The following is a 15,416-nucleotide window of genomic DNA, read 5'->3' on the forward strand; positions in this document are numbered from 1 at the left end:
GGAAGGCTGCCCGAAACTTTAAAAGCTGATGAACTGCACATGTAAAGGGTCTAGTGGCTCTTGTATAGTGATTATGGGCAATTGGAACATCATATCATTATTAGTTTTGTGAACTTTAATTCTTATCCCCTGTTTGGACAGCAACCTTCAGATGTTTATTGAATTAACAATTTTGTCACTCAGAGAGGTTTAAATGTTACTGTTTTGATATGTTATAACATGGAACAAGTGTTCTAAATTCCCGTCCTGCACCTAAGGCATGTTTAAAGGCCCCTAGCTTGTGTTTGGTGGCTCTTTTAAAGTGTTTGGCAAGAAGAGGATTAAATTTTATAAGTCTATCTATTAAGCCCTGTTTTTTGTTAGCACAGTTTTAGTAAGAGGAAGTCAAGTTCTGGTTAAATTTGAATATGATAATGAGCTTAATGGAGACCTTGGTGTAGTAGCAAGTCTCTAGCATAAGTTTGGGACTATTAAACACAAAATTAAATATGTAAGACCGCCTTGTTCGGCCAGAACGCTTGAGGGACATAAAGATGAACATTGATTAATTTAAAAGTATTCCATGTCATAGAGGCTCTGACACCATGTCAACCGGCAAGTCAATTAAAAGTATTCCACCCTCCCTTTCTGCGTGAGATTGCAAAACCAATGTTCTAATAGCCGACAAAATTCAATATGCAGCTAAGTTCCTGCTCTGTGTTGGGGGTGGGGGGTTGCATTAGATGTTGTGGGTCTAACCCCATGGGAGAATATGGGGGGGGGGCCTTGAGAGTCAGAATAGAGATACAAAAGACCCAGTACTCTTCAGCATATAGATACTGGACTGAGAAGAAAGAACAGAGAGAAGGAGAGAGCTAAGGAGATAGTGGTAGAGGAAAGGAGAGTCTAAATAAAGCCTGGGCCACTTAGTGTAGTTTTCAAGAAGAAAAATGTTAGATGCATTTCTTCCTCATTGAAGTCATTCTCCGCATTAAGATATGAGTGATGTTCGGCTGCCAGGTCATGAGAAAATCATTGTTCTGAAATTGGTGTTAATGATGAACTCTTGCACTGGTATCAAGTCTTCTTAAACTTTGGATCGCCTGTGAGGAGTTCAACGTGAAGAGACGAGTCTTTGTTAGTTTCAGAAGTTTGGATATGGGTTATGCCAAGATTATTGTCTTCATGATGATAAGCTGATTCATGTTGGGATAACATTTTATTTTCACCCGAGACTAATTAGACCTTCTGCTTACTATTTTGGACTTGCATTAATTTCTGGGAATCTTGAAGTATCTGTAGAATGTAACTTTTCAGTTTGCGGCACAAGAAGCTAGAGTTCCTAACATAGTGGGGAAATTATGCAAGCCTAGGATTTCCAATTTTAATTGGAATTATCCATGTGTATTATCTCCTTGAGTTTCATCCTCTTTTAGATTTCAAATCTTTATGCTTTGAATTTTTTCATCCTTCTATTTGGACATAAATTCCCTTCTTCTAGTAAACGTGTGGTGGTTAAGCTGGCATAAATACAATCAAAACAGTGCCATTTTTCACCAGCTGTTCTGGGAGCCACACAGATGCCTTTTTTTTTTTTGGAGGTTCATGTGGTATAAATTCTCTGATAGATAAATTCATTGTCAAAAATTCTAGATGGCTCTCATGCCAAGACTCTCACTCGCACCTCTGCTAAGGAGTCAAATACTAAAGAAGAAACCCAGGAGAACATGACTGTGCTTAGGGTTAATGGTCAGCTTGGTGGCAACTCCCAGGAAAGCAGCCCAGCTTTAGAAAGAATCAATCTGTAAGTATATACTCCTCCGGTCCTTAATTTAAGACCCCTTTAACTAATTTGATTAGATTAAGGAAGTTAGGTAAGTTAGTTAATTATAGGAAAAGTGACGCGTTTTTCCTAAAACACCATAATCATCTTTCTTAATACCCATTCTTTCTCTTCTACTTAATTATGGTTGAGGGAGTATATATAGGGGTAGTTTAGAGAAAATTGATAAATATGAGAAATAAGTCTTATATTTAGGGTCAAAACCAATTCAAGAATTGGATCCTATATTAAGAACCGGAGGAGTATCATATATGCATCTCAAATGTACCGTGTTGATCTCAAATGCCATGTCACTTAGATTTGAGCTATTGCTGCTTAGGTTCTTTTGCCTTGGCTAACTTAACTTCCATATGCTTTCTCTGCAGAGAGTCACGGGATGGGACACCTCAACATTCGATGAGACAAGAAACAAATCCAGTTTTTGCCATTTTCAGAGCTTTTGTAGATGCTTTCGTGAAGTTTTGGTCAAAATAGAGCTTTTTTTTTCGGGGGGGTATGTTCAAGAGATTGCGCAATCTCACCCGAGAGTAGTCTTTGATTAAGTAATCTATTATTCTTATCATTTTCTTCCTTCCTTTCTTCTCTTGTTAATCATTCGCCCACGGAGTTGTCATCTTGTTTTCATGATTGGCCTGGTCTTGTATAATATTATGTATGTCGTTTCTATGCTTAACATCTTGCTTTCTTAATCCTTGCGCTTGGATATTTCATAGATCAGAAGCTAATAATTTTGTGCAACTAGGAAAAATCAATTAGGAGCTAATTTTACCCAAAAACAGAATTATTATATAGTTTTGATAGATATTAAGGTAAAACTAAATATGCTTTCAATTAAATGCAAAACTCGTTACCCATTAAATTGAAATTTCAAGCCACTGGCTTGCCAATGAAAAGTTGTAAATTATTTAGTTGATGTGGTGATTTCTTGATTAAGAGAAAGTGATTCAAAACTGTTTATTTACTTAAAATTTGTTTAAAAAATTTTAAACTTTGTTATGTTGCTTAATATCTGCCAAAATATTTTAGGACAGTAAAATAAATTGGAGACAAATCATGTGCAAACTGATTAACGTATTGCTAGAGATATTGACATAAAAAATGCTAGTTATCTAACTAATTGTTAGGTTAAGAATAAAATTTAAATGATAACATTTGTGGAATAAATTTTAAATCTATAATAAATGTCCTTGATAATTCTAAAATAAATCAGTTTAAAATGTTAAAGTCAAAATTGCAAACAAAATTCATGACTAAGTTGGGTAATTTTTTGTCACTTGAGGATAGCTTGAATGATAAGTGGGATGAGATTCAGTTAGATGTCTGGAGTTAAAAATTCAAACATGTAATTAGAAAATGTGTAGAGCCAAAAGTTAAACAATGAGATGCAGCATCCCTTTGACAATTATACATGACACTGATGTTAACATATTATGTGTCAGTGTCGAGCAAAGTACTTAATTATGCCTTATCATATATGTAGCTGATGCACTATATTCAATTTGACTAGTAGCAAATGGGTGAAGATAAACACATCTAGAAACCAAACACAGAGATATAAGATTTTAACAAGGAAAATAACCCTTAGGTACAACAAGTCTGTAATGTCATGCACGATCCTTGTGCAAAATAAAGGTACGGTAATATTACAATGTCCATGAGAGTATTACTTTTATTTTTTATTTGAAATAAAGGTGCGACAATGACCCTTAATTGAAACGGCAATAATAAAGTTTCAAATGGCACCCATGTTAGAAGCCGAAAGGCCTGAATTTGGCAGCAATATTTTTCTGAACATTGATACTGTTGTTCTGAAATTCCTGGCATTCTTCTAAGAGTTGAGAATAACGTGCTCTAATGTTTGCATGTTCTTGTTGTGCGACATTAAGATGGGATTGAGCTGCTTCCAACCCTTTACATGCTGCCTCTAATTCTTTATGTGTGGCCTCCAACTCTCTCTGAGTCATTTCTACCAATTTTGCTGCTTTCGCCTCCTGGTCTCGAATATTTGCAAGCTCTATCTTATTGGCTTGGAGCCTATTGCCTAAACCCTTCAAAGCTTGTTGCATGCGATTGAGTTCTGATGCATCACAAGTGGAAACCCTGTTCCTAACTGACTCAAGCCAGTCCTTGTCAAATCCAGAACAGAAGCATCCTTTAAATGCTTTGCCAACAATATCTTGTCCGCCTCAGTGATTGTGGAGGGGCTCCTAGTGGCCAGAATGTTCAAAATATTTAGTAGCACCCTATAGGAACAGCATAACAACTCAGTGCTTCGATCCTCTGAAGAAAGATGAAGTTGTGGATGAGTCTGGAATGCTTCTGCTAGCATGAAAGGCTCAGCACCCTCTAATTTCATCATATCAGCTATCTCTTTTATCCCATGAACACCTAAGACATTATTATTGGTATCACAAATAGAAGGAGCCATGTGTGATGAGCCACATTCAGTAAGTTGACCTACCAAAACCATCAAATCAGCAGGTGAGTTAAAATAAAAGCAAGGTCAGAGAATCAAAATACTCACATTCAACAAAGGAATCAAGTCAAGTATAACACATGCAAACATGTAATGGCAAGGGACACAAGACTTACTAGAAATTTGAATAGCACCCAAAGTTTCATGCAAACGGTGGTCAATGGTTCCAACATTCTCTTGGATCTTTCTTCCTGGAAGAAGCAATTAGAATATGACATCTTTCTAAAATTACAAAATGATAAAGTGAAAGGTAAATTAGTAAAATAAGACAACAAAAAAAACTCACCATAAGAAGTCTCAGAGGGAGTGCGCATGGGAGTTTGCTTAGGACTCATTAGAGCTTTTGATGGCATAGGACTTATTGTCTCATTAGCTTGCTGCTCACTTGAAATAATTGGCGCTGGTGGCACAAAGGGGTCACCTATACCAAGTCAATAAAGTATATAAATATATACTTAGTAAATCACAGCGAGAAATATTTTATTTTAAGAAAGCCACAAAACCATGATCAAAAGTCTTGTGCTCTTTTCCTACTGGTAAAGAATTCACTGCCCAAGATAAATAACTAAAGGAGCTATAAATCTTGAAATTGTGGACACTATCATCTTACCTTTCTCTTCCTCTTCAAAAATTTTGGCAGTTGTACCTGGGCTTTTGGGGAGAATAGTGGGATTGGGACTCATGGGAATAGGTTCCTTGTACAATAAACCATTCATAATTGTTAATATAGGAATAACAAATATATTAAATTGTAAAATTGTTGGAAGAAGCAAACCTGTTTAGAAGTTAAGGAACTTGGATGTGGGGTCTCTAATATTGAAGCACCATCTTCAGCTCTTACTCCAACAATCTATATATCACCAAAGATATTTAAGTTGCTTTCTTCTAAGGTGATAAACCATCATAAATATAATCCCCAATGAACTTTTAAGTTGTTTTTGTTTGCTTAGATTGTATGTCAAATTTAGTTTCCTTGTGGACAGAATGAGAATGTATTTTAGCTGTGCATGAGAAAGTGGGATAACTCCACTTTATCTAGAATAAATTTTTATATCTTATGCCAACAGATGTTGATCTTAGTCGAAGAAACTAAGGTCTCTTAAATAAAAATCTTGAGTTTCAATCTATGTAAATGCGAAAAAGCCTTTATGATAGTTACTCAGTACTTATCATAATAGGGCATGACAATACATGAATCTTATCTAATAGTAGTACAACTAGCTAGATAGAAATATAAAGCAAAACCTATAATCTTTATGTATGAAGAAATAGCAATAGTACTACCTTTGAGGATTCTTCTTTGGGAATATTAACAAAAAGTGTTGCTGGCATTGCTCTTGCTGGTTGTGAATTGTCAATTGATTATTGTTTGAATTTGGCCCAGAAAAAGACCATCGCATTAGAAAATGAAGATAATGAAATCAACTATGCAGAATGAGAAGTACTCACATGGATCACGGGAAAGAAGATTCAAGTTCACTTATGTTTTATATGTTCAACAATAGAGGAAATAGGTTAATAACCTTTACAATGTGACGACTCTTGTTCCCTTTGTGCTGGGTTACTTATTTCAACATTCGAGATAGATTCATTTTGAGCCATACCTGCTTCCTTGTTTTCCCCGCCGTCAACACATTCAAATGAAGAGCTTGAATGCGGATGAGACTTATCACAAACTTCAACATAATCTACATTATTGGAGTTCACTAGTTAGTAGTTTCAACATTTTAGATATATCCCTTAGATTAATGAAGTGATGTTAGAATGGAAATTAAAAATAATAATTGAATAAAATAAAGATCAGACGTGCAATGAGTAGAATTACTAGAGCATAGACTAGAATCTTCTATAAGGTCAATGGTACTTCTTATAGCAACATCTGTCTTTGCTTGATAAGGTAGTCTCGATATATAGTTTTGGCAAGTTTGACACTACAATGATTGAATGAAGTGTCAATATAAGAAGACAGCAAGGAAACCTACCATCAGAATGCTTGGGGATAATAGATGAAGGAGTTTGGTTAAGGCTTGTTGAAGTTTGTTCGCTCGAAACAATTGTTTCTGGGGGCACACATGGGTCACCCATGAAAAAATGATTATTATATCAAATCAAAGGAAGAAATTAATTAAAGATTTCATTTAAAGAAAACAGCAAGTACCATCAGTAGAGTTTTCAAGCTTTTTCTCTGGTAAAGAACTGCTAACTTTCTCGCCATTTCGGGGACGTCGGGATGTTATCAAGCTGTCTGTAAACCCATAAAATAAATAACTAGTATTTTTCTAATACAAAACTAACAAATCAATATTTTACCTTCCTCTTCCTCTTCATCTTCCTCTTCAAATATTTTAGCACTTGCGTGAGTGTTACCTCTTATAGGAAGAACAGTGAGGTTGGGACTTGCATGAACTGGCACCTTCTGCTAGAAACCAGTGGTCATATAAAACAAAGATGATAAATTAGTGTAGCTGTTTTCTTTGTACCCAGACCAACACCACAATATATAAAACTAAGCTTTAAAGAGATTGGCTAACAAATGAGTTTTAAAAAATTTTGTTTTTTGCAACTTTGGTCTAGGACCTTCTTCAATAATATTCTTTGTTGCTTCATATATAGCAGAAGATAAAACAAAGTTTCAAACGTTGAATTCATTAACACCAGGATTCCTTTCTTCTTCATTATTCAGCATAACAAAAATAATGATGATGATGATATGTTCTTTTGGCACATTTTAGATATCATGCTTATCAACATCAATATTGTTTCTGAATGGCCAGCACTACAGATAAAACTTTGCTTATTAGTTCATGTCAAATTCAATAAAAAATTGGACACACACGCACGCACCGCGCGCGCGCGCACACACACACACCCATATTTATGTGTATTAAGAGTTTCTTGTTGGCATTTTAAAGGACAATAGTCATATCAAATTCTTTATATCCATTGTGTCAAATTCTCCAATCACCAATGACTATGTGTCTTTTTTTAAATATTAACGTTTAGTTATAAATCCACATGAAACATAAAGGACACATGATCAATGTAATTGGAGAATTTGACATACTTGATCTGAGTTTTTTTCTCCCATTTTATCCCCTTCAAATTATATGTTAAAGTTCATATGACAACCTTAAAGCAAAGAAAGAAAATTATTGTGTGATAGACATAAATAAAGAATAAAAATTTATAAATAAAAAAATTAATGTTAGTTTTGGTGATACCTTTCTTAAATCAATTCTAATCATTCTGCATGAAAAAGAATTAACGAATTAGCTAAAATATTTAGTAGTAATTGTAATATTTGAATTTTGAATATGGGTTAAATAAGATAGTTGACCTAAAAGTTGAAAAATATAGTGGGCTTAGGGGCAAAAGATTAAATAAGAGAAAATATAGAACAAAATTATGATTATAAAAGGCCCAAAATTTTGATAGGAGTCTCAAGAAGTAGAGAAGTGATTTTCAAAGCATATTGAGGTTTAGGGACATTATTTAAAATTTAAATGTCAAAAAGTCTATTTTGTATGAGAATTTAAGGAAATGAAAATTAATTATTAAAATTATTTTATTTTGAGAATTTAGAAATATTATGAAGAGGTTTATATTTTCCAGAAATGACTTATAACTTTAAAATTAATTTATGGGATATAAGGGCCTATTTTTCTGAAAATTGAATTAAAAATAGTTGGAGGCTAATGTTCAGCCTGAAAATTTTACAAAACTTATTTTAGGAGTTAGAGAAGCTAATTGAAAAAAAAACCTTCATAATGTGTCCCGGACTAATTTTTTGGAATTTATTAGGAAAGTTTAGTGCCGATAGTGATGGCACAATGGCTATTTCACTATCTCAAGTCTAAAAAGGAAATCGGGCCAATGCATAGCCCAATTTGAAGAGTATTGGATGTGATGCACTAGGTCCAAAAAAGAAAAGCATCACACGCGCGCGCGCGCGCGCACACACAGAGCTGAGAGGAGGTGAAGAAGCGATCGAAGAAGAAGGAAAGTTCTTCCCTCACATGCAACCGTACATTTAGACCAAGGTAAGGACCTTAAACCTTATTTCATCAATATTTTTTTCCAGTGGCTATGTGCTTTGCAAGTAAATGAGAGGTTTAAATCTGATTTCTAGACAGAAAAGTGAGCGACATGTGCATTAAGCTATGGAAATCATATTTAGATGATGGATTAAAGCTTGTGGAGTACTACTATTATTTGACTTCTCTTATGGGAGCTGAAATCTCGAATTCAGAAGCTGAATTTTTCCCACTTATTTAATGTTGAATTATGTATTAAATTTATATTTAATTGGAACTAAAACATAGTGAACACCTAAAGGCTTCGAGGTGAAATATGAATGAAGTGAAGTGGTTAAGCCAGGTTTTATTCTTTTCCCTTGCTCTGTCAAAGTAATTGGAATAGAGAGAATTTGGTTTGGTTGAATATAAATATAACCCCTCAATGTATTTAAAAGAGGAGTTTATGAATCCGGAAATTTTAAAATGTAAAGCGAAGGCTGTCCAAAAGTGGATGAACTGCACAGGTAAAGGGTCTGGTGGCTCCTACATAGTGATTAGATGGGCAATAAGAATATCAACGAATTAGCCTTGTGAACTTTAGTTCTTATCCCCTGTTTGGACTCAAAGTTGTGACCCAAAGAGGTTTATAAACTACACCAAAGGCATGTCTAAAAGCCCTGCATATTTTTTGTAAGAGGAAGTTAAGTTTTGGTTAAATTAATGAGCTTAGCAGAGACCTTGGTGTAGTAGCAAGTCTCTAGCATAAGTTTGGGAATATTAGACACAAAATTAAATTTGTAAAGCCGCCCTGTTCAGCCTGCATGCTTGAGGCAGATAAAAATGAACTTTGATTAATTTAAAGGCTCCAATAGTTTTAAAGGTAGTATAGTTTTTATTTGGGGAGGGGGGGTGGGGGAGCTAAGAATTAGTTCGAGCATAAAGCTTTTTCAAGAGCTAAAGTTAAAGCTATGAACCACTATTTTTGGAGCTATATTGCATTAGTTATGAATTTTTCAAATATTTTAGAAAATCTTATCCCAATAATAGCAAAGCATTTGTGATAGAACCTAGAGTGTTTTGGGGAAAAAATTTTTAATTGTTGGCCTTTCTGGGATTCTAAGGAATCACAAGTGGTTCTTAAATGGCTAAACATCTTTAATTAGTGAACCTAAATAAGGTTTAACCGTAACTTTATTCATTTCCTTTGTTAAAAAAAATTGTTATTTATTATTTTTTTATTTCAGATTTCCAACCCACTCCTTAATAAAATTAAAATAAATTCTTAAAGGTTTGCTACCTCATAAAATTAGAATCAAATGATGTAACAAAAAATCAATCAAATGATGATGATGTCTCTTTGGTGTTTTTAAAAATAGCATGCTTATCACAATGGAATTATATATTTTTTCTTCAATGCCCTGTCCAAAACTATTAGTTTTTTTTTTTTTTTTCCAGTTCATGTCAAATTCATTAAGCAGTTGGAATACATCACACTAGTGTGTACCCGCGCGTGGGTGTATTTTCAGCATTTTAAATATGATATTCAAACTCTTTTTTTCTCACAAAAAAGGATAGAACTTTTCCGACCATTGCGACAAAATTAAAATAATCAAGCATACATATAATGATGAGGGGGACCATTGGAGAAGCAGTAAAATGATGCCATTAGCAATCAAAATCATACCTCCTCGGGGATTCTTGTGTTGTTTCTCCCATATTTAAAGATTGTTCAGTATTGAGATGAGAAGAAAGGTTCTTCTCTGCTTTTTCTTCAACTTGAGAACATGTTGTTTCAGGATATGCTTGTAGCTGGGTAGTTGAAATTTCTGAAAGTAGGATTTTTAATGTTATAATAAAACTCATAATAATTTTCAATTTTATAGAGAATAAATACTTCTCTGAATGCATACCATAAAAGGAAAACTTGGGACAATCATCCACTTCCGTGTTATTGTCTCCTTTCAAAGTTTGAAAATCAATCCCATAGCAGAGACTAGCAAGGTTGGGAAGATCTATGAGCCTCAATTGACTTAGTTGTGGAAGCACATCCTTCATGGTCATCTCTTTCATCTCTCCTTGTCTTACCAGTACATGCCCAAGCTCATTGGCTCTAACTATCTCCAAAGATCTTAGTTCTGGAAGGATACCAAAAATAGTGATAGAGAACAGGTAGCTCAATTTGTCACAATCAATGACAGAGACTTGTTCTAAGTTGGGAAAGGATGGTTCACGGCACAAATGATAATCATCATCTTTTGTTCCATAATCTTCTTCAACAATGTTAACTAATTCTTCACATTTTGATATACTGAGCTTCTGCGACATTGGTAGGCTTCTCACCAAATATGCAGGGCATCTGAAAGCATGTGCTGGGAATAAATATTCCAATGCGTTGCAGTTTAAAACTTCTAACCGTTTCAACTTTGGAAAGATGGAATAATTGTAGTTCATGCGAGTTCCAGTATCTGCCTCATCTTCTCCAATGCACTTCAGCTGATCACAGCTTATAATTTTCAAATCTTCCCACAAAATTGCAGAGGCAAGGGATAGAGTTGAAAATGATATTAAGTTCCAACATTCGAATAGCTGTACTTCTCTAACATTCTTCAATGATTGCGCCAACAAGATTTGAGATGCATGGAAAGGAGGAACTCTACCTGTAGATGAATTTAATTCCTACAAACACAAATCTTTAAAAAGTTATATCTATCACCAACAGAATAAATAACCTCTTATTTTAAAATAAACAATATGCAAGATTGGAATATATAATAATACATAATAAATCAAAGATATTTTTAACATAACAACAGTTAGTAAATAAATCATTCTCATTCCAAAACAAACAATCAATGAAGATTCATTGAAAAAAAAATCAGGAAAATTTGAGCGTTTACATTTTTTATGTAGCCATATCATATGCAACAAATAATATCAGAGCAAATAAAAACCTAATTCAACTCTTTATGAGCTCCCTTACGCCCCATTCCATTTGATAATTTGGTAATGAAAAATTACGTAAAATGTTTATAATGGAAAAAAAATCTGTTCTATTTCAAATGATTATCGCCTTTGTGTGTGTTATTCTGTCCGACATATGGGTAAAGATCGGAATATGTAAAAGATTTGCAATTTGACCCAAATGTTTTTTTTAATATTAACTTGGTCCATACAATTTCATTAAATAAATAATTAAATTATCCACATACCTAAGTATACAAGTGGCTAAAAAAAGAACACAGCACATTAACTGAAACTGTATTGATGTCACTAAGGCACTCAAAGCTTGAGATATATTTTATCTGACATTTTGAAATCATTAAGACCAAATTAATGCTAATTAAAACACCAAACGGGTTGAAACTTTGAGTAATAAAAGTTTCATTTTCCCAAATATATATATGGAGCTTAATGACGTAATTTTACGTGTTAATTTGCATAATCCATTCATAACCTTTTTTTTAAAATTCAAAGTCGTTATTGGTAACCATATATTAATATCTCTCTTGTTGGGCAACAATTAATTCAATATTTGTTAATAAACAATTAATATAAAAGCCAAATTGAGCCGAAAAAACGCTCAACGTATAAAGACAGTCGTAAATAATATGCTTTTGATCAAATAATACCTCTGTATTTGTCAAGTTCACCATGTCAGAATCATTGAAAGATTTAATGCCGCATTCCGACATCAAAACTTTCTGAAGAGATGACAAATCCATCTTATAATTCTCATCAGCGCAAACGCTGTTGATCTTTGCCGCATTTTCGATGGTGAAGTTCTCCAAAGCAGGGAGATCGAAATGCAGCTCTTCATTTTCCTGATCTTGCTGGTAGTTCCCAACAACATATTTTAGTTCAGGAACTTTCCTAATAGTCAAAGACTTCAATTTTTGAAGACCACCAGATATTGATGATTGAAATACAAATTCCAACTCCTCGCAATCCTGAATATATAGATCCTCTAGTGTTGGGAAAATGGAACAATAATTCTTATTATCAACTTGAGCATCTCCCTCATGTGTTGTGATGCATTTCAGTTTATGACATTTCCGTATTCTCAAATTTTTCAATGAAATTGTTGAGGCCGCAATGGATAGATTTGATAGTGATATCATGTTCTCACATTCGTCAAGTTCTATTTTCCTTACATTCTTCAATGATTGCACCAAAAGGCTTTGAGCTGCGTGGGAAGGAAAAACTCCACATGTGGATGGATCTAATTCCTATAAACACAAATCTTTTAAAAGTTATATTTATCGCCAAGAAAATAAATCAATCTTATTGTAAAACAGACAATATATAAAATATAAATATGCATTAATACATAATAAGATTTGAGATGCATGGAAAGGAGGAACTCTATCTGTAGATGAATTTAATTCCTACAAACACAAATCTTTAAAAAGTTATATCTATCACCAACAGAATAAATCACTCATATTTTAAAATAAACAATATGGAAGATTGGAATATATATAATAATACATAATAAATCAAAGATATTTTTAACATAACAACAATTAGTAAAATAAATCATTCTTATTCCAAAACAAACAATCAGTGAAGATTTATTAAAAAAAACAATCAGTAAAATTTGAGTATGTAAATTTTTTATGTAGTCATATCATATACAACAAATAATATTAGAGCAAATAAAAACTTAATTCACCTCCATATGAGATCCCTCACGCCCCATTCCATTTGATAATTTGTCAATGAAAAATTACGTAAAATGTTTATAATTGGAAAAAAAATCTCTTCAATTTAAAATGATTATTGCCTTTGTGTGTGTTATTCTGTCCGATATATGGATAAAGATCGGAATCTGTAAAAGATTCGCAATTGTTTTATTTAATTTAACTTGGTCCATACAATTCATTAAATAAATAATTAAATTATCCACAGACCTAAGTACAGGAGTAGTTAAAAAAGACAAAGCATATTAATAAGTGAAATTGTGTTGATGTCAACAAGGCACTCAAAGCTTGATATATATTTTATCTGACATTTTGAAATCGTTAAGACCAAAGTAATGCTAATTAAAACACCAAACGGGTTGAAACTTTGAGTAATAAAAGTTTTATTTTCCCAAATATATATACATGGAGCAAAATGACGTAATTTTTCGTGTTAATTTGCATAATCCATTCATAACTTTTTTTTTATTCTAAGTCTTTCTTGGTAACCATATATTAATATCACCCTTGTTAGGCAACAATTAATTCAATATTTGTTAATAAACAATTAATCTAAAAGCTGAATTGAGCCAAAGAAACGCTCAACATATAAAGACGGTCATAAATAATTTCATTTTGATCAAATAATACTCCATTTGTAATTAACATTATCAAAACAGAACAAATCATATGCACAGAAGTTAAAGAGAGTGTACCTCTGAAGTCGTCATATTCACCATATCATAATCATCGAAAGATTTAATGCCGCAATTCTCCATCTCAACATACTGAAGAGATGACAGCACCATGTTATAATTCTTGGCACAAATGCTTTTGATCTTTGGCGCATCTTTGATGGAGAGGGTCTCCAAAGCAGGGAGATCGAAATGCAGCTCTTCATTTTGCTGATCTTGTCGGTAGTTCCCAACAACATATTTTAGTTCGGGAACTTCCCTAATAGTCAAAGACTTCAATTTTTGAAGACCACCAGATATTTCTGATTGAAATAAAAATTCCAACTCGCCGCAATTGAAAATTTCTAGATTCTCTAGTGTTCGGAAAATGGAACAGTAATTCTTATTATCAACTTGAGCATCTCCCTCATGTGTTGTGATGCACTTCAGTTTATGACATGTAGTGATTGTCAATTTTTCCAAACAAATTGTTGAGGCTGCAATGGATACAGTTGACAGTGATATTAAGTTCCCACAGTCTGTGAGTGTTATTTTCCTAACATTCTTCAAAAGGCTTTGAGCTGCAGAGAAAGGTGGAACTCCTTCTGTGGATGCATCTAACTCCTACAAACATAAACGAATGCATAATTGCGATTCAGTAATAGTATAGTAACCGATTCCATAAATCTATGGAGTTCCCCAAACCAAATAATTTATTTATCTTATCTTATTATTAATCAAAAATTTCTTATTGCAAAACAAACAATACGTAAAATTCGAATGTACAATAATACATAATATTCAAAATATTTTTAATGTAATAACAATCAGTAAAATAGATCATTCTTGTACCCAAAAAAACTATAAGTAAAAATTTTATATGCAGTAATGTACAGCAAATTAAATAATGTCAAAGCATAACAATAAATCAAAATAATTATGTTTTTTTCAGTTCTATTTCCAAATATTTTTGAGATAAACTAATTGAACCCTTCGTGAGTTCTATTAACCCATTCCATTTAAAACTTTGTTAATAAAAATTTAAGTAAGATGACTAAAATACAAGAGCACTTTTCAATTTAAAATGTTTAATTTATTGCCTTTTGTAGTATTCAAATTCAATTGTCCAACATGAGAACAAACATTGAAATTTGTAAAACATTTGCAATTTGGTGCTTTATTTAATATTAATTTGATCCATGCATATTTCAGTGAGTTGATGACATCTCCTGAGCGACAAATCCTCCAACAAAATAGTTGATGCAATGGATAGAGTTGACAGTAACGTTAAACTCTCACGGACAATATAAAAGTTTCATTTTTATAATATTTTTCAATGACGAAATCAAAAAGGCTTTGGGCTACAAGAAACAAGAGAGCTCTATTTATGGATGGATGGATGTAATTGCTACTGGCCAATATATAAATAAAATCTATGCAATAATATATACGAGGTCTCTGATTTTTGTCCTGAGTGAAAAACCTTAATTCACTTTTTTCCTCATATTAATCATTTTTCCCAACCTAATTTATCTAACTTATAAATTCATGCGTATCTAATGTTATACAAGAATATTTTATGAAGACCAGATCATATTTATTGGAATTATGTTATTTATTTAGCTTCTTTAATTTACTGAAATTAGTTAAGTAACTCTTACTAAAAGGATTGAAGGAGTAGTATATTAACTAGATTAATTTGAAATAAAATTTAGTTTGATTTTTCATTTTAAAAATTGTACTCTAAAC

At 32.9% G+C, this 15,416-nt stretch overlaps 2 long non-coding RNA genes across 3 annotated transcripts; both read right to left on the bottom strand.

Moving 5' to 3' along the window:
- Positions 1–4,242: 4,242 nt before the first annotated feature.
- On the bottom strand, positions 4,243–4,951 carry LOC114744220 (uncharacterized). Its single transcript, XR_003740070.1, has 4 exons — positions 4,909–4,951; positions 4,585–4,719; positions 4,415–4,489; positions 4,243–4,279 (listed from the first exon to the last, which is right to left on the bottom strand). It is a non-coding gene; the product is annotated as an uncharacterized LOC114744220 (long non-coding RNA).
- A 945-nt stretch (positions 4,952–5,896) lies between these two features.
- LOC114744221 (uncharacterized) lies at positions 5,897–6,503 on the bottom strand. 2 transcript variants are annotated; one of them, XR_003740071.1, is made up of 3 exons: positions 6,457–6,503; positions 6,281–6,358; positions 5,897–5,974 (listed from the first exon to the last, which is right to left on the bottom strand). It is a non-coding gene; the product is annotated as an uncharacterized LOC114744221 (long non-coding RNA). The 2 variants fall into 2 exon arrangements; XR_003740072.1 differs by having other exon boundaries at positions 5,912–5,986.
- Between the last annotated feature and the right edge of the window lie 8,913 nt (positions 6,504–15,416).

This window comes from Neltuma alba, unplaced genomic scaffold (assembly GCF_004799145.2).
Source record: "Neltuma alba isolate B1F8T4 unplaced genomic scaffold, ASM479914v2 tig00004288_pilon, whole genome shotgun sequence".
Classification (NCBI taxonomy): Eukaryota; Viridiplantae; Streptophyta; class Magnoliopsida; order Fabales; family Fabaceae; genus Neltuma; species Neltuma alba.